The 20,482-nt window shown below is 35.3% G+C and overlaps 1 long non-coding RNA gene across 1 annotated transcript in view; it reads right to left on the bottom strand.

The window, feature by feature from the left end:
• Positions 1–20,482, bottom strand: part of LOC127474706 (uncharacterized) — a 460,005-nt gene that overhangs the window by 361,992 nt on the left and 77,531 nt on the right. The gene's annotated exons all lie outside the window — the stretch shown is intronic.

The following is a 20,482-nucleotide window of genomic DNA, read 5'->3' as shown; positions in this document are numbered from 1 at the left end:
AAGTGCATATCTCATGTGCCATACAATGCCAGCCATTCCCCCCTGAGATATCTCCATCTTGCCACAGTCCTTCCCAATTAACAGATCACTTTTTCCAAACTCTTCTTTGGTAGTTTTGTCTCTCTCCAGCTATTACCCCCTTTCTCTCTTTTTCTACACAAATCAGTCCTCTTTTACTTGCCATACTGTCAGACTTCTTCTCAGTCAGATTTTCTGGTGAGTTGCTTACACTGTTCATATTTCAGAACTTCATTAACCCTGCCTCCATAGGATTCAGTCCTGGGATCTTCCCTGATGCTAACTGCTACACTGATCATATTTATCTGTTATAGCAGTGTATAAGGAATACAAAATACCAAATAATGCATTGGACTGTGACAAAGACAGTGGGCAGCATTTTCCGGGTTGCAAACATTCAAGTCACATCCTGAAAGTTACATATAAATCTCCTGCTATCAGGAAGACTGCAGATTCCTTGTTGCCTTTGAACTTCATGTTCCTTCCACCTAAGAGCAGGAAAGAAATTAAGTCTCAATAATGATTACACATCAGCTTTTTATGGGAGCCCCAAGAGGAAAATCTGTCATTTCACTTCAACATTTACTGTAGCAATATTCACAAAATGTCCCTATGCCACTAGCTCAGAGCACTGGATATATGCATAACTTCACCAAATGTGTGAACAAGAGTGATCGTCATTCACTGCCACTTCTTTAAGGACTGTATTCTGTCATTGCTCAATCTAACGTCAGTTTTGCCAGATATTCAGATTAAACTACACTTTTACCCCAGCAAGAGAAAAGTTTGTTCCGAAAAGTCTCAGTTTCCTAATGAAAAAATTATTTTCTACAGTGCTGTATTTTTAACCTCATAAAAACTGATGAAAAGAACCCAGTGTAATTCAATAAATTCCTATAATAGTATATATCACATATACTGATGCAGTTTGTCTGAATTTCAACTAAAACAAACTTGTTTTGTGAAGTTTCCATAAAACTTTTTTTCTACTATTCCAGAAGACTGATGATTTTCTCCTGCAATTTTTTGTATTTTTATTTTTTTAGAAATACGTGATATCTGAAAGGATAAATAGTATCTGATCCTGTCTCCTGGAATCTCTTGCAGCAAGAAACTTTTTTAAAATACTTAATATTCATTGTTTGTCAGAGCAAACTTTCTTTACTATAATTAGCTCAGCTTCTTGGAGTGGTGTCTCTGGAAGGTTTTTAAGGTCACAAGAAACCATTCCTTCCAGGAACTGGTTCTTCTAGTATTTTTTTCCCCCCTCAAGATATCTAGCATAATAGAATTTCATAATTCCTCAGACCAACACAGTGACTCACAGTTCTTCAAGCTGTATCGAATGCCATGATGAAGAAATTGAATGCTTTTCACAGAATTTTCCATGCAGAACTTTCTGTGCAGGAAACAATACAAGTGAGGGATGTGGTGCCAGACATGGTCTCAGACAAAAAATAGAATTTTGCTTCTGATCATGTATTTAATATCTTGCTAAGCTCCAGACAATGTACAGTCCATAAGTATACAGCTCGCACCTGAATCTTCCAAAAGATTTCTCCATCAAATACTCTTTTGTTTTATTTATTTATTAACATTTTAGCAATAACAAATTGCAAAATTTCTTTGCAATATGACATAAGACAGTTGCTGCAATAACACTTTCCAGACCATCTAAAAGCAATAGCTCAGAAAAGTGGATTGTCAATTTTTTTGGTCACAAATTTTTTGAAACCAAAAGTCAGTCTCCCAATATTTAGTATTTAACTGAAATACACTGCTTAATATTTAGTCTTTTAACTCTTCCAACAGTTACTAATTACATAGGCTGTCTTAGAAGTCATTGTGACTTAGCAGCTATGTTTTATTTAAAAAAACTGATAGAATTGAAGAACCAGGAACAATATATAGTATCACTTATGAAGATGAAGAAAATATGCAATAGTGTATTGATTGGGTTGTTCTCTTATGTAAAATTAATTAAATTCCTGCATTTTAAAATTAATCCATCTTAAAATAACTCCAGGTCTGGAGTTTTTTTCAAACGAGGTGGTAAGCAGCATGTCAGGCTCTGGGGAAATCAAAGTTTTCAGTTGAAGAGCAGGACAGCAGAATTAAAACAGATTCACACATTTAAAATAAAGTGCAAACATGTCAAGTCCAAAGACCTAGAGCATCCAAGATATATGGGAGGAATATTGTCCACATTTAGAAAGAGAGGGGAAATGAGCTTTTTAATGGGAAAACTATTTAATAGTAAATATATTAAATTATGGGGGGGAGGAGGGAGGAAGAAACCCAAATCCTATATAGCTTCCCATCCAGCTCATTTGCCTGTAGGGCTACAGAGTCAAAAATTGTTATATTTCTCCTGGAGTCATGGCTTTGTATATCACCATGTCCAGCTTACAGGAAGGATGGTGTATGTTCTGGCAATCAAAAAGGTTGTGGAGTTATCAGAGGTAGGCAACATTTAGCCCCATTGAGAAGTGGAAACCTGGAAAACTTCTTCCTAGCAAGAACTCCAGCACATCGAGCAATTATCCATAGCTCGAGCTCCCCAAGCTTTCAGATAGGTTTTGAGAATGAATGGGGTCTAATACATCAATTGTCCTTAGGAAGCAAACATATGTCTAAGGACTAGAAAGATGGTTTCCAAAATGAAAGCAGTGTGTAGGTCACAAGCAGGAGCAGAAATAAAGAAAGTAAGCAAAAATTTTTGCATGAAATCCCAGCTATGCACAATGTCAAGGGCAAACTTACCTGGAGAGTTCCTGAACATTAATTCCTAAATGATGCCTTCACCAGCTTTTAGGTCATTACATTTTGATTCTTACGCTCATTCCTTTTACATACACTTTGCCTGTCTCCAGTATATTTTGTACAGATTTTGCAATGTTAACTGTACATTCCTTCTGTTCTGGGTCTTCCCTGTTGCATGCCCAAACAAGAACAGGGCATAATTTTTGCATTTTCAGCTCCCAAATAGCACTTTCTCTTCACTGAAAGAGTTCAGTTGACAGTGACTAACTTTTCTGTTCTACTTTCTCATTATTTTTATGTTTGTTAAAATGCATAAAAGAAATGTTGCAGTTCAGACTGACGTTCCCAGTCCACTCGCACCACTATAGTGACAAGTGCACAAGTCATTTATGCTCTCTCAATCATTACTCCCAATGCACATCAGCATGAATATTAGCAATTTTTTTTTCAAAATTGAATTTGCCACAGTTCAGATTCAGTAAAAACAAGGGTATAAATAATTATCATTAGATGTTTTCTGCATAACTTCTCTCATTAACATAGTTCAAATGGTGATCAGGTGACTTTTTCTGGTTCAAAAATCTTATATCTATGGATTAAGCAGTTATATTTTGTTTTTTAACATGCAACTTCCAAGTAAAAAAGATGCTAAGAATGCTACAAAATGGACAGCTGCTTTCCCCTTTCAGGCTTTCAGTAACAAAGCACACACACAGCATGGCTTTATTTTGTGCAGTTTATGCCACACAAGCTCTATTTCAAAATATTTTATTGATGGGAATGATATTAGTAAGCAGACAGGATGTGCTCTCAGAGAAACTATGGGGTAGTCACATTTGTTCAAATCTTTGTCCTTTTTACAAGGGAGGTAAGGGGGCCTGAAGAGCTGGTCTTAGATGTATGAACTACAGGTTCCACTAAATATGGCAAACAGTGGATAACAATGTGTATTAGTGTCTATGACTGTATGATTCCTAAATTATGATCTAATAGGAAACATTCTGTTCTCTTAATTTTTTTAATTTGCATCAGTAGAGGTAAATAAAATGTGGTTTTTATATATAAAACAACATGAAGAAAAGGTTCTGCTGAGTTCTGCTGATACTGGTGTATGTGGGATAGATGCATCAAAACAGAAAATGGCGAATGTGGCTTAGCTCAGTACATTATGGAGATACAATTATTGGAACAGCTAAGAAAAATGAAGTCGAAGTCAAAGTCAAAACAACGTATCTCTGTCTTACTGTTATGATTCACACCTGTCAGACTAAAAGAACTACTTCAGAAGAAAAATCAACAAAGCTCAGACCTTTTAAAATACAAAAGAATGACATCTGAATTCTTACAAAATATAAAAATGTGGCTAGAAAGCTGTAATATGCTGAAAGATGAGCAATAATGACTGTCTGATGATGACAACCTTAATCCAGACTGAGAGATGGTATTTTGGGAGGTATGAAACACCAAGTCCCATTGAAATCATCAGGAGCTGTGCCTGTTCCTGTGATGAATGAGAATATTTCTACTGTTACTAAAATATCAGATTAGGTGCTCATGTATCAAAATCAAATTTTGCCCCACTAAAGTCTGCAAAACAAATTCACACTCAGCGCTTTTTCCCTGGGTTTTTGCTATTTCTGCCCACTGAGATAAGAAACAGAAAGACTAAAATTCTTTTAAAATACAGGTCTAACCAGGGGGGAAAAAAAGACAAAGCGAAAATAAAAGGCTGGAAAAATCATACAAAATTGATACTCAACAGACTATGATTTTACAGCTCAAGACTTCAGGAAATAGTACATACTAGAACTGACAGAGTTTTTAACCTAACAAATATTGAAAAATTTTTTTTAACCCAGTATTATAGTGTCAGTGTTAAACTACAGAAAAGAGACAGGAACTCAAAGGAGCTGGGTACCAGCAGGGTATATTTCACATTATGATTTGCAGGATGTAGTCATAAAATCATTTGAAAAGTACATTTATGTGCACTGCTATTAATTCATATAAATTTTATTATAAATCTGAAGAGGAGGGAGAATGAATTGAACAATAAATTTTCTGTACCTCCACAGTTCTATAAAAACTGTAATGAGGTGTAGAAGAACTTTACCGAATGTACCGAAACTGTGGCCAAATATTAACCCTTATGTAATCCTGCTCCCATTCAGCCTTGAATCCTCTGTGTGACATTCATAGCTTAAAAAAATAAAATCAATAGCAACTATGATGATAAAAAAGGCAAAAAGTTCTTCAAATAGATTGTCATTGCATCAAAAGTAGGCAGCTACGTATTTATGTGTCAGTGAGCGAATAATAGCAAATTGCTCTTCTTTCCTAAACCAGTTAGGAAAATCTATACACCCCTTCCCATTTCACTCTAACATTAAATTAGCCTAGTATCCACTGAAACAAATAAATCAAGTCACACAAAAATTGCATATACAACCTCTGTATTATTAAAAATATGATAATAAGGTGGATAAATACTACAGCATTAACTTGGTAAAGTTAAGTGCATATGAATGTAAATGACATTTTTATCTGCTTCCTGAACATAATTAAAACTATATCCATGCCATTAGCAGCAATAATTTCTTTTTTTCTTTAACTTCCTACTGTTGCTCAGAATGTGTGATACTTTAGCATCACAGATGGTGTTTAACGCAGCTCTAGAGACATACTGTAACTTCATAATCTACATTGACAAATAGACCCACCTTTTTATATTAGACTAGAATAAATGTATATATTTTACAATTTTTTTTTACTGATAATTTTCCTTAAGCATCTACATATCCATTAAGATAAAGGTTGAAAACCAATTAAATACAATGTAACTAATAGCTTTGAGATCCCAGGGAGAAATCTTCCTTTTTCTTCTATGTCTAATAGAAACCAGACTTTCAAATCCTGGAGATGATTATATCATGAAACATAACTATTCATGATTATAACACTGCCTACTCTCACAAACCCATTCCAAGCTCCACAGCATTTGGTAAACTCCTGGTTTCATGTGTACATATGAAAATTTTAGCTTCATTTAGAAAAAGAGAATGAGAGAGACTAGGCATGTCATCTTCGCAGTTTCAGGGAATAGCATGAAAACTAAATCCTGGAAAAATAAAGGCAAGTTAATAGTATTGTTCATTCACATTGCACACCTGAAAGAACCTAACTTGCTCATCCTTAGCCTTAATAATATTGTTATGAATAATCCAATTGATGTACCAAGCCTCACTAATAGGAGACAGATTTACAGGAATATACTACAAAGCAGAACTGGAATATAGAATTAGAAACTGTGTAAGTAGTTTACAAATCAGAATGAAATACAGTTCATCCTCCTTCTGCTTTCTAAATAAGATCAAAACTGTTGAATTGCATCTTTTAGTATCAGAAACCAAGGTCTGCATGTAAACCAAAAAACTAAACACTCCCAGGAACAGTCACATATTGTTGTGGAAGAGTCATTTTTATTGTTAATAAACTCTAAATAACAACAACAACAACAACAACAAAAATTATTACGTAAAAACTGTCTATTGTGAGTAGTTCTTGAAATGCCTAAAGTCCCACACAATGCCCAGAATCATTTGGGAGAGTGCCTTACATCAGGAGCAGGCTAGCAATCATTCTCACAGCTCAGCAGCACAGATGACTGCACTCTACTAGACATTGCTTAATCTGCTAAAATAGCCCTGAGGAAGGAGCCCAGCAGAGCGCTTCTTTCGTTATGCATAACTTTGAGCTTCTGCCTAACAAGAAAAACAGCTACAGCTTTTTCATTGACATTATGTTTGCCTACAGACAGTCCAATTTTTACCAGTCTTATTTTCAATATGAAACACTGTTAAGGGACAAATAGCAGAGCTGCTTCAACAATGCAGCTTTACAGGTAGGCAGAATTATCAATTGGAAATACGTGTTCCAAGTTCCCTACTGCTGATGCTTTGAAACTGCGATGGTTGTAAAATGTCCTTCTGTACTCCAGGGCTACTGCACAAGGGACGTCCCACAGGGGCACAAAAGGTGGGATTAAACTGCAGGTGAGTTCAGGTTTCACTGGTTTGTATGCATCAGACACTGAGATGCTGCAACTCTGAACACACACAGTACTCCTAATGCAGCTGATGTCTCCCACTACAGTAGCATTTGAGCATTCCACTTTAATGGAATTTTTTTCACAATATTTTTACTTTCTTTCTGGGAAACTGGAAGATCTTAAAATGAAAGTGGTTTTCAAAAGCTAGCTTGCCTAGGGCAACACCAAAATTTCAACTCAAAGCTCAAAACCATCATATATTCTTTAAATATTGTTTTCTCCACCTAATAATTGCCCACTTCCTGCCCACCAAGAACATACAGATACCTGTACAAATACATACACATACATACAAAAATTTCCCTTTGTTCCAAATAACAAAAGAAGATTTTTTTTTTGTTTTTCCATAAATAATGTCTTGATGGAAGTGATTGTCAGGCATTGGAACAAGCTGCCCAGGGAGGTGGTGCAGTCACCATGCCTGGAGGTGTTCAAGGAACACCTGGCACTTAGTGGTCTGGTCTAGTGTACAAGGTGGTGATGAGTCACAGGTTGGACCTTATGCTCTTGGAGGTCTTTTCCAACCTAAATGGTACTGTGATACTATGAAATGTGGAAAAAATAGATTGATCATTAATGTTTCACATCCAATTTAGACTGTAAATCTGTCAATTAGGTACTGAAAAAAATTTCGTTTGAAAGATTAATATAGAATATATGAAATAACACTGTAAGAACAAAAATTTTGGAGCAGTTTTTACTTTGACTGTGTTCAGCAATTAATTTAAACTCTGTAATTTAAAAAGAAAAAAAAAAGAAAACCCATGAATTTTCATGACTTTTATTGAGAAAATTGTGATTTTTTTTTTACAATTACAATTAACTTGCAAATTATTTTTGAATGTGGATATCAAAATTATTAGTAAGATAACCCAAGAAATTTTACTTTTTTTTTTTCCTGGCACTAATCTGAGCACCTAGTTGTGAAACACGGTACATTCTAAGAAGAATGTTCTGGGTGGTCCTGGACTAGGATCCTGGAGTGCACCATGGCGTGCATAAACAAGGTAGTTATTCTTTTTTTTCTCCTCCCGTCCCCTCCCCTCCCCTTCCCTCCCCTCCCCTTCCCTCCCCTCCCCTCCCTCGATATCAGCTAATCCACTTCCCTGAGCCAGGTTATGGTTAAGTTCCTCCATGTAATGAAGAAATTTTTTATCAGAATGCTGCTACTTGGCATTGCAAAGATGGATAAGGGAAAATATAAATGTGAGTTTTGCTCTTGTAACAGATTGAGTAGTTCAGTACAGAGAATTACAGCTGACCTGAGACTTCAGTTGTTTTTATTTTTGATATACAAAGATGATATATGTTATACAATAGAAATGAAAAAAGCAGTTATCATCAGCTTGCAACATTTTCCTTGCTGATCTCTTCACTGTTTTTCTTCTTTTTTTAGCTAGCAATCAGTTGTCCAGCAGGTCTACTGTTACTCTGCTCACTGGAGTTTGTATTGCAAGAAACAGGAGCAATTGCAAAGTCTAATCCTGAAAAACGTAACTAAATGACTGCTACACTGTGGAAATACTAAAGCTATTATTATATGTTTACCTGTGCTAAAAAACATATAATAAATCAGAGCTTAAATATGCTGTAAATATGTTAATCTCCTACATTCTAATTAAACAAAACACATTTATGTAGGAATACATACTTCAGTGGTGTTTCCAAATGAAACTTTAATGATGAAAGAAACTGTAATTAAATAATTTTTATAAAAATATGGAAGACAGTTGCTTATGTTTGTTTTTTTTTTTCCCCTGGGGTTAAAATAACTCAGACTCCATTTAAAAATGAAGATAACTGATGCACAGTGGGAGTCAGCCTAGGCATATAACTGCTGTTTCTGTGGAACCAAAAAATGCTAATGGAATTGGCAGTGAAAAGAGCAAGCTTTGAAACCTGAATGAAAAGATTCTTTACATTCTTCATGCTTAGAAAGAGACCTTATTAACTGAGGGCAAAATTTACTTCTTAAAAAATATATATAATAATATCATAAAAGCAAGGGTTTGGCTTTTTGAAACAGGTATTTAACATATATACTTCCATTCCTATATTGTTCTGTCATTTTGGAAGTCTAGTTCTGTTTAATTTTACCATCATCTGAATCCTTTGCTTGAAAAGAAGTTCAAGAAGAAACATTTCTCCAGGTAGTATTTTTTCTGAACCTTTAAATCGTAAAAAAGCATTTTCTAAAAAAACAAAACAAACAAAAAAAACCCCACAAACACACAAAACCAAATGCAGATCAACTGTATCTCTAGCACCCTATGCAGTTTCACATAATACTGAGAAGGAAAAAAAAATAAATTTTAAATTTATTGCCCTACCTTTTAGCTCAAGAATGAAAATGTTGATTAAAGTTAAATTGTTTAGAAAAATTTTTACTATAAGTCTAAATCACATGTAAATACAAAAATTCCAAAGGACAACTGAAATCAGCTTCATATTCTTTCAGTGTCCTACAAATAGTAACAATGCAGCCTGCAAGCACACATATTTATTCAGCAGTCCTAAAATAAATGCATTATGATCATGTTAGATAGATTACAGCTAGAAAGGAAAAGGCATTCCCTAAAATGCTTAAAAATATCTATTTAATTTACAAACCCTGCAAGGGTATCCCCACAGTCAGTTTTAGCTGGCAAGACTGGTCTCTTCAGAGTCCTTTATTTACTGGGGAGGGAAAGACACATTCAGAGAGTGATTCAAAACTTCTAAAATTAGGCTTCAACTTTGAATTTCTCTGGAAAAGCATATTTTTCTCCATTAACTATAAAAAAGTCTGGTAACTCTGTATGTTTTTGCAGGCATTGTCCAAGTCCCAACAAGACAGTCACTTAAGGGTTATTCTCCAAATTGTTTAAGGGCATTAGTAACAGATATCATTCTGCCTTGCAGTAGGTACCGTAGAAAGTGCCCCTCTACTATTATAAAAATTTAAGCTTTGAGAGAGGTAATTTTAAAGAACCAAACCCCTGAGAAGTCCCACATGGAACTGCTAGGATTACTGACTGATTTAAGTCACTATGCAGATTTCCAGTAAAATAACTGATCAAATAAATAAGTATGGAAATATGACCTTGAAGGCCATCACTTCCTCAATAACAAAATCTTTAGGCTGAGGAAAATTTGTGATGTTTCACTATAAAAATTTACTCATAAAAAAAAAAGTGAGAAGGATGCTTAACGTCCTTTCCAATCTCTTACTGAAGAGAGAGATTTAGACAAATGACTTTGCTTGTTCTCCCAAGCTCCTGACCTTCAATCTTCTCCCTTGTTTGTCCTAAGACTACATACTCAAACTTCACTTCTTCCAAGAATTAGAGCTTCCTCTGCAAGTCTGCAAACTAAAAATTCCCTTGCTGATTCAGAGGCAAATAGAAAGAGGGTATCCAAATTAGAAAAAATAAATAAATAATAATAAAAAAAGAATAGAAGCAGCAGCAAAAACTACCTGTATTTTCTGGCTTTCTTTTTTCTGGCTTATTAAATAAATATTTTTCTGTCATTGAAGTAAAAAATATTTTAAAAATCTAGCATGTCTAAGGATAATCCACAAGCAGAAATGTACTTGTCTGCAGGGAGCTAGCTTCAAGAGCAATATCAATCACCTAAAATTATATCCTTTTAGTTGTAATAAGCTCTTGGAAAGGTCTGAGAGTTGTCTTGCTGCACAAATACACTTCACATCAGGAAAACATCAAGCATAGATAAAATAGAAGCTGCAAGCATCTGTACCTTACAGACATTGGGGGATAGCTTTAAAATATTTCAGATAAGATGAGCATCAGAAGCAAGATTCTCCTATTAGTATTCCTAGCAGCATTCCCAGTCCAAGAACGCTCACATTCCTCATGCTACAAAACTGGAAGGTCTGCAGTTTATTCTACAGTATAGCATTCTAATAAATGGAGCTGAATAAGTCCTCCTAGGGCTACACTAATTTCCATGACTGAGAGCAAATTAAGTGAAAATTGCTGTGAATGTAGGGCAATCATCTGAGCTGGCTGTGTTTTGAAAATAGTTTTGGTAATAAAAAAGAGAAGCTGTGAAGAAGCATCCCTTGTTTAAGAGAATACTGTTAAGACTACTTCTGAAATGGTAGGTGGTGTCAAATGGCCTATTTTGCTACTTTTCTAAAAGAAAACCTTGGTTGAAATAATAAAGCAGGAACAATGTCAAAATTGCAATACTGCAAAGAGCTAAATAGGACTAGATACTGAGCTTTTGCTGTAGCCCCACAAGGACAAATTGCAATCCGTGAACTCCTTCAAACAAAGGAACCCACTGGTCCTAAGAAACATCCCATGTAACATGCAGGAGGAAACAAAGCAGAGCTGGCATACTGACACACTCCTTTAAGCCATAGAACAAGAAACTTACTTTATATAAGTATTCCTGTGATAGTAATCACCACATACCTGTTTCTAAACACTTTGTGCCAGAGTACACTGAAAAACAGGGAAGTTTGGTATGGCCAGGCTATTACAGGTTTACAGTCATCTGCCTCAGATACAATGAGACTAGCTCAGGCTTTAATTTAGGTGCAAATTTTCTTATTCTTTAACTTTGGTGGTGGATTCAGTCTTCCCAAGAGCATCTCACTTTCCAGAAGCAATGGAGACACTGTAGTGAATCCCATTCACCCACCTGTCTGTGACTAACCTAAACCAGCCATTCAGGTGCTCCTTACAGTCAGGGAGAGGGGGAGGGAGATGCAACTCATGAAAGTCCTTGTCCCTCCCAAACTGTCTGTAATGTAAGCAGAAATTAATTGCCTCTGGGGGTTTAATTATATAGCCCTTGACTATAGAGAGAATCTAGCTTTCTACCCTGAGCAGAAATAATGATTCTCAAGGATAGCAGGCTCATAGAGGCCAAAATATAGCTTGGACATAATCTTCACACTCTTTTTTTTAATAGCTATGTAAAGCAGCCCAGCATACTAAACCATAAGAAGATATCTTTGTTAGGGCTTGCCAATAGCAGAAAACGCCCATCAGTGACTTTCTATCTAATAATTTATTCTTCATATTCCCAAGGGAGAATTGTTGTATTCCTTAAGGTAAAGCAATATCAAGAGGACAATAAATAATTACACAAGTCATAGAAAGATTAGCAGCTACCAGTCAATAAAGAAGGTAGACGTTAACGCTTTGCTCTGCTGTATTTGAATTGTCTGTGTAATCCATAGCTGCTGTATTTATACGAATATGTAAAATAAGAAAAGATGACAAAATTGACAACAATGAGACATTTGTAATCCAATTCCATGTATCTGATGGGCCTTTAAAAGTTTCAGTCAAGAAAAGAGGAACAACTGTTTAGCTATATGTACATTAACAACTTCAAAGCATAGAAGAAGGTTTCTATTGTTGTCATGTGGAAGAAAAGATATTGAGAGGTAAACTGAGGTCCTGAGTTTCTCATTCTACAATTTTGCTTCAGTAGATGAGTATTCCCCAAAGTAGCCAAAATCTTTCCAGTCCATATCTTGGGGATTATCTTCATTATAGATATGATGATGCCCTATTTTTATCCTTAAAACATATGTTCCCTAGACCTCTTTCACTACATTAAACTTGACTAAATTCAGGAATATTCTCTTTTGTCAGTGACAGCTTTTGATGTTCCAGAGCAGTAAACTTGAAGTAGTTAATTCTCGGCTGCATTCTTGCTAATACAGCCCCGGATATGTGATCAGCCACCTTTGCCATTCCGGCTAAGACACTGCATATGAGAAAGGGGTTTGCCTACTAACAATAAGAAAAGAAAGTCAGTATGAACTTTTGTCAAAGTAGGAAAATAAGAGACTTTTCAAATATCAGATAATTTTCTATAAATGTGTTGCCGGTTTGGATAGCTCTGACAGTTTTTTAGTGATCTGTACTGTCATTGATCCATAGGTTAGCTCATAGAAGTTCACCTAGAGCAATACTGTTCTGTGCAAAAAGATGAAGATCCTAGGAACAGGCACACAATACTGCTCTATCAGTATTACTTTTGGCTGGTAGTACTTCAAAATGTTACAGTGCATGCAGAATCAGTACAATTGTTTTCACGTGCAATGAAGAAACAATTCCTGAAGTCACAATAGTTTTTCCTATATGATGTGTATACAGGAAACTAAATCTGTGTCTAAAATACACCTGAGCATATTTTCTTATTACTTCATTAAACTACTCTGTGTTCACCTGAAAATAATATATAGAGAGATTTTCAGGCAACAAAAATTTAAAAAAAAAATAAAATCTTGAACTGTATGAGAAAATTCTGTAAGAATTAATCAATCACGTTTCTCCACAATCAGTATTCTTCCTAGAATAGCATCACCATCAGAAATACTTGGTGTCTGAAGAGGTACTAAATACTGAAGTACGATATAGCTTCAAGATACAGCCCTGTTATGTCCAATAATAATTAATATTCATTATCTTCACTCATTCTGTAATCTTCAGCCACCTTAGATTTAAAACCATCTTTGATTTTAATCAAAATCAATTTTAATTATATATTTTATTACAGAACAAGTTAAAAAAAACCTGAAATTAAAAGAATCTTAGGAGAAGTCCCAGCATAAAGACTTTAAACTTTGCTGGAAGAGACTTAATCTACATTTTATAACCAAGTCTGCGAAGATGTTTATCAGAACCAGTGTTAGCCCAACTAATTTTAATACAGTAAATTTGCAAGATATTTAATTTTAACACAAGAATGAAACCATCAGAGATATCAGTTTCACAAGTTCATTTTCATGAGGTACTTTGACCCAGGCAAATGAAAATCTGAAATACCTGGGCTCCAGGAATTAACATGAGATCCTTTGTTTGTTGTGTAACGTATATGTATTGATTAGAAAATAAAAACCTCTAAAACAGATTAATACTACCTTCCAAAAATCAGATATCCACTACCTCTTTCAAAAAATGTTTTTTAAGAGTTATGAGGTACATTGTGTTAAGTGACTAATGAATTATGGGTTGAAAAAAGTTATCCATCTGAAAAAAAATGAAAGGATAATAGTTTTCACAATGAATGAGCATTAATCAATTTTATAGGTCACCAGCATATTAAAATAAAAAAGTTGAAATTAAACCAGTCATAGAATTAATGGCTGAATATCCCAAATAGCAACAGACAGGAGATCATTCAGTGTGTCCCATCTCTCTTCTCTCTGCTTAGGAAGATCTAATCAGCACACTGCCACTTCAGTTTACTGGTCATATTCTCGTTTTATGTGACACTATGGAACAAAACCACAACTCTTTCCAAAACATTCAGACATATCAATGATTGTTTGGTGCTTCTATTTCAAGGCATCCACAACACTTCAGTGCTTTAAGGGTGTTTACAGCACTGTCATTTTACAGGACCAGCAAGGGGTTTGTCCTTAACTTGGAGGGGAGGGTAACAGAGAGACAGTAATATGCATTTTGATCATTGATCTTGTAAACTCTTTTACAGTTTGAAATTCTTTGTTTTGTTGTCAAACTTCTCTCAACCCTTCAATAAAAATTGGTGGATTATGCTACAGCTCAACATTGTCATTTCAACCTGAGAAATGAAAAATAGGGAATAACAAGAATCTACATTAAAAAGTAGTTATTAAGGATCTCAATAGAGGATGAGTCTATTAAAGAGGTCACTGAACTTTCTAAAAGTTGGTATCCCAGGTAGATATCACAAAAGAACTAGGGCATTAAAACACTTAATCATTAAAGTCAATAATATAGCTGAGTTACAATAAATTAGACAGTGATATGCTTGTTTACAGAAGATGGAATCCAGATGATAGTCATTACTTCTGCAGAGAGCTGAGATATCTTGGGATGGGCATGTCAAAGTCGATTTGGGCTTTAATCCCAATTTTGCTGCAGTGACTAATGCAGACAACTGGTTTTTAAAGATTAGTTTGTTACAACTGCTGAAAGGCACTTGCTTCATGGATATTCTGCAATTCAGAAGCGAATTTCAAGTTGAGATCAGGCTTGGCACTCCTTGAAGGCCTAAAAGTAGCTCTCTTGGTAGGATTGATTGAACTAAGAGCATTGTCTTTCTATAGTGTTTCATCCACCTGACGAGAGACATTAGTCTTCTTTAGTTCCTGGTGCATTCATCCCACCAATTATCTGGACCAGGAAGGGGGGATTGGGAGGGCGGGGGGGGGAGAGAAAAAAAAAGAAAGGAAAAATCTATTTTTTTTTCATCGTTATGAAGATTTAGTGATATGTCTTCACATTGGATTGCCATATTTCTGTCATTTCCTGCTATCTTTTCTAAGTACCACGCTGGTATCCATCATAACTAAATCTGTATTTATATTCACAAATGGTAATTAAAAGAAAGTAATTGAGACAGGGCTTGTAGCATTTAAAAATGTACATATGCATATCTACACACACACACACAAAACTATTTTAAGTATATAAATTCACCGTCTTGAGTTTTTTAGTTAGTTAGCTCAACAGATCACGGATATTTCAGATAACTTTTTCCTATGAGCATAATCTATCAATTTTGGCATAATGAACTCCTGCAAAGGTCAAATTTAAAGGATAAATGCTGCAGGAAATGATGACTCTACAATAATCCTGTTATCCTCCTACAACTCTAATTTCATTTTATTGAGTAGAACAGTGTGAGGGTAAAAGGGTAACTACTTTCTCTCTGCTAACACCCATATACCCAAGTTCCCTGAGCACGGTATTACATTTAATCACCGCTGTAAATGTATTAGTAATAAAAGCCTATTACAAAAATTATTGCTTTCTCTTTTTTATTTGTTCGTGGGTTTGTTTTTTTTACTTTGTGAATATCAGCAAAACATGCTGAAGTATTATTTAGTAAGCTCTTTTTTTGGGGGCAAGGGGGCAGTGAACTAAGAGGGAAGTTTCCCCTGATAAAATACTATAAATAGAAGGCAAACTGCATTGTGAACAACATTGTTTTTGTGGCTGTACCAAATATTCATACTGCCAGTGGATAGATGTTCTGTTAAACATCTGTGTATACAGGAAGGAACAAAATTTCCATATAACATATCTAAAAAAAGTACTTGGCATCATCTTAAACCTGCTCTGCTTAAAATTTACAGAACCTTATTCCTGCAAACAGACTGATTTTTGTTTGTTGGTCTGGTTTTGGGTTTGTTTGTTTTTTTTCATTTAGTAGTTCTATTAAATCATTACTGCTCTTCATTAACTGCAACTATTCTCTGGCTTGCTTGTCCATGCTTTCTGTTCCAGCAATGCTAAAATAATTTCCTGGATAAATATGTAGCACACACAGGGCATCAGAAATGCCCTTTTCTAGAGTAAACAAGGAGGAAAACAAGGCTTCACTGTTCTCCTGCTAGATGAGCCCTTTATTCTTAGCACAACATAATTATGTCAGCGAATGCATTCAAGTAGCTTACCATACTCAAGCCAATATGTACATTACTGTATTCTGAGATTGGAGCCACAACTGAGCTGCTTAAGAAGCACTTTCCCTACTTTGCAGTTTTCTTCCCAAGCTATGCTTGTTATTAAAACACAATTTAACAGTTATGTCCATGATGTGATACCTCCTCTCTCTGCTGCCTGATGGTTAAATGTAACTCTATTTTTTTATTTTTTCTATTATCCACTGGTAGGAGGAGCAGACTAGATAGAGTAATAGAGCATTAGCTATTTGCTAGTATACAGGTAACCCATCCTTGGAACACCTTTGACGTCCTGTAGTAAGCAAAGCAATCTAAATAGTTAAAAACAACACTGTGTACAGTCATGTGAGCATAGACTTACCTGGAAAAAGCTGCTTTAAGAAAGTGCATTTGAACATCTGTATATAAGAAGCTTTAAGATTTACTTTTTTGTGTCTCCTGGGTGGCCAAACAAAATTTCAGGAGGTGTTGCAGAAGCCAAATACAGAATATTCACAAACAGAAAGTGAATAAATTTGTTAAAATTATTAACATGTCCTTATAGACAAGTACACTTATTTTCACACTTCTAATCATATCAAATACGTTGATACTTGGGTGTTCTGTGTGCACTGCTACAATAAGTAACAGTCTATTGTCTAAAGTCTGATCAGAAAATGTAAGAATTTTTCAACAGTTCATTAGCAAGCAAAACTTAGGAAGCACTGGAGGTGTTCAACAGTGCTACTGAAGATGTACTCTCCTCCAGAATAGTTTTCCCTGAAAAATGCCCCAGTAACCTAAAAACAAGATAGACCTCAAAGGGGATAAAAGCAGTTTTGTTTCATTGTCTCAGCTTGTTCCAAAACATATAAAGCCCCTGTGTAAAGGACCCATTTGAATGGCTGTGGTTATTAACTCTTACCTTGTCCAGTGACAAGGTAGGAATTCATGGTTTCTGATGTAGTGAAATTAAATCCTTGCCCCTTTACATCCAATGTGTCTGCATAGGCAACAGATTCACACACAGAAGCTGGAGTGATATTTGTTTAAAACTAGTTTTCATCCCTTCATAAACAACATAAATATCTACTTCCTATATCTCGCACACTTTTGACCTCACAAGAAGGTTGTACACACAAAAAAGGCTTACAATAATTTTAAACTAAAGTTTACCTCTAAGTCTTTAAAAAGGTCTTTCACTTACTGAGTCCTAACCAAGAGCTCCCAAGCGCAGAAGTAACAAATATGGTTTATTAATAGAGGAATGCAGATAGAACAATACTCCAGTTAGAGAATAATTGTCAAACACAAAGCATATCAGCCATCAAAGTCAGCCGCTAGCAAAGACAAAATTATTTTTACAAAACTTTGGTCAGCTGTATCCTACCCCAAAAGACACCACACTATAATCAACATTCTCATAATCTATAATGTGTACTAATTCAAACTCATTGAAATTTGCATCACAGTTAGCTGTTGGGAAACAAAAACTCAATAAATGAGTTTGAAATTGCGTGAATGAAACTGCAGCTTTTAGATCATACAATTGTTTGGGTTGGCAGGGACCTTAAAGGTCATCTAGTTTCAAACCCCCCTGCCACAGACTAGGTTGCTCAAAGCCCTACCCAACCTGGTCTTGAACACTTCCAGGAATGGGGCATCCACAACTTCTTTGGGCAACCTGCTGCCTCACCACCTCACAGTAAAGAATATCCTAATATCCGTTCTACTCTCTTTCAGTTTAGAATCAATCCCCCTTGTCCCATCACTACACATCCTTGTAAACAGAGTCAATAGTCTATATTTTACAGCTATAAAAGATAAACTCGAGTTAGTACAAGAGAATACTTTTCACTCCATGTTCCACTGTGTTGTAGTTTATTGCATGAACTACTGCAGCAATGTGTTTGAATCCTTGGAACAGAGTCCAGCTCAAACAGAAAGCTTCTGGACAGGATGACAGCATTTGAGGGATGCTAGCAGGAGTCCTCTCTGCAGACTTCCTTTTGGAGGCACCCTCAGCTGGTCAGGCAAGACTTCCCAGACCACATATGCTGGGAACTTTTATCTGCCCTGTATATCACACACATGTATACTTTAGACCATTTACCTAACTGAACAAAGTTTCTGTATTTTTCTCTGCCTAAGCACTAACTGGCTATGCTTTAGGTTATATGAATGGTTAAGCAAGTTAGGGACTCTTTTCCATACACAAGTTAAAAGATTATATGATTTCACATTATTGGGTTAAAGGAAGTTATAAAAATTCACACTGATATTGATGAAAGCTTGACTGGGCAGAGGAGTCAAGGTTGGACATTCTACATAGTCTCCTTCAGGATTGATGACAGATTTTCAGACAAAATCCTTCTTCTCACACTATCTTTCACATTTGGGAAAAGTTCTCTTTAAACATATATGATGTCATTACAGTACTATCCCCTAAGTCCCTTCTTAAAAATCCTTTTTGCACACAACTTGCCAAAATCTTAATTACAGATTTAGAGGAATCTGATTATTCGCTTGTAGGAAAATGGAGTATTCTCTTGTCCTCTGCCTGTACTGATGCAATGCAGACTTTAAAAGGCTTCTGGACAGTCTTCTAAAATGTGCTGGTGGCCATGATGCACACAAATGTAAGTGCTGTAGAACAGGGTAGGAAAGGAAATCCAGAGAAAATACTGGGCTGTTAGTTAGAGATGACAAAAAACTTCATTAAATGCCCTAACTGTCATGGGCAAAATAAGATAAAAAAGGCAGAGGAGATTCTATGGGTGTAGAATAGAATAGTTTGAATTCAACAAGAGCTGAGGAAATAAGGAAATCCTGAAGTAATAGTGATGGTATGTAACTGCTCTCTTGCATTGATACATATCACATTTTGTAACTCAGAATTTCCTTAAAAAAAAATGAAGAGGGACGTGCTTCACTTTTCTTAAAAAGAAATTGCTGACAAAAAACTTTTGTCTGTAGAAAGAGCTGGAAAGTATAGTACAATGTCATTTTTAAGAGAAAGGTTTAGTTTAATGTTTAGTCTTTTTTCAGCACTGTTGCTAGTTGGATAAAATATTTAATGGCACTATATTCTGAACTACATATTTTTGGCAATGCCTTTCATGCCTTGTATGTCACTGAAGTTATAAGATTGGAGTGAATAATGAAAGAATAACTCAGCATTCTTCATGCCATTGCTTTCAGATTTGTTATTTTTCATTGACATGCCACTAGCTAAATCAAGTCTTGATAATATACAACCATTTCTTAGTTTGTAGGAATTCTATTAAGAAAGGTCTTATATATAAGGAGGTCTTAACCTTCTGTCTTTTTTATGCAATATTAAAATCACATTAATATTTAAAGCTTCAGTATCCATTTCAGGAAATAAAATTTTAAAGAGCATGTACAAATCTGTGCTACAAAAGTTTGATTTGAGAGCTTTAGTTTTCGTACCAGTGTTATCTGTTCATAAAACAATCCATTAGGAAGAAAGAATATTAGTCAGAAAATCTTTCAAAATGTTTATTATAGTGTTTTAGCAACACTATAATTTTCAAAAGCAAATATATTGCAGAAATACATACCTTTACCATGGTGTGACAAAGAGGCTTATATGAGCACATAAGGGGTTCCAAGGATTTCAATATCATTTGATTTAAATATATAAAGGGAAAAGTCTGAAAGGAAAGGAAGTTATTAAGGGTAAAAAATGTAAATTCAAGGGGAAAAAATGCTGCCTATTTTTGCAAAGCATTCTGATAATAAAGCAGGTTATAGGTGGGGTTTATATCTGTTTGTTAAGGTCAGATTATCTGCAGTCATCTTCATCTTCATATTGAGACATTCTGTGTTCCATTAGCATTCTTTCAGAATGTAGTAAAGGATATCATAATCACAGAGAAAGGCAGGACAGCAGGAACAGTATGTAGAAGATTTTCAAATAGATTTTTCAGAGATATCTAGGAATGAAAAGACAGCACCTGGCTAGCATTTATGATTGTCTTGGATCAATCTCTAGGAGTTCCTCCTGAAATTACTAGTTGGATAACTTTGAGGATATATATGGATACGTGCAGAGGATTTGCATCTACAATGCTGATCTTTCTTATTTGGGGAGTAACATGTTTCACTTTTTTTAAGTGAAAGTCAGACCAGGTATAACCAACAGTTATACCTGGTCTCCTACA

This window comes from Manacus candei, unplaced genomic scaffold, assembly GCF_025592945.1.
Source record: "Manacus candei isolate 608988 ecotype Guabito, Panama unplaced genomic scaffold, ASM2559294v1 h1tg000043l, whole genome shotgun sequence".
Classification (NCBI taxonomy): Eukaryota; Metazoa; Chordata; class Aves; order Passeriformes; family Pipridae; genus Manacus; species Manacus candei.
The sequence above is the reverse complement of the archived record's forward strand: the minus strand, read 5'-3'. Positions and strand labels throughout refer to the sequence as shown.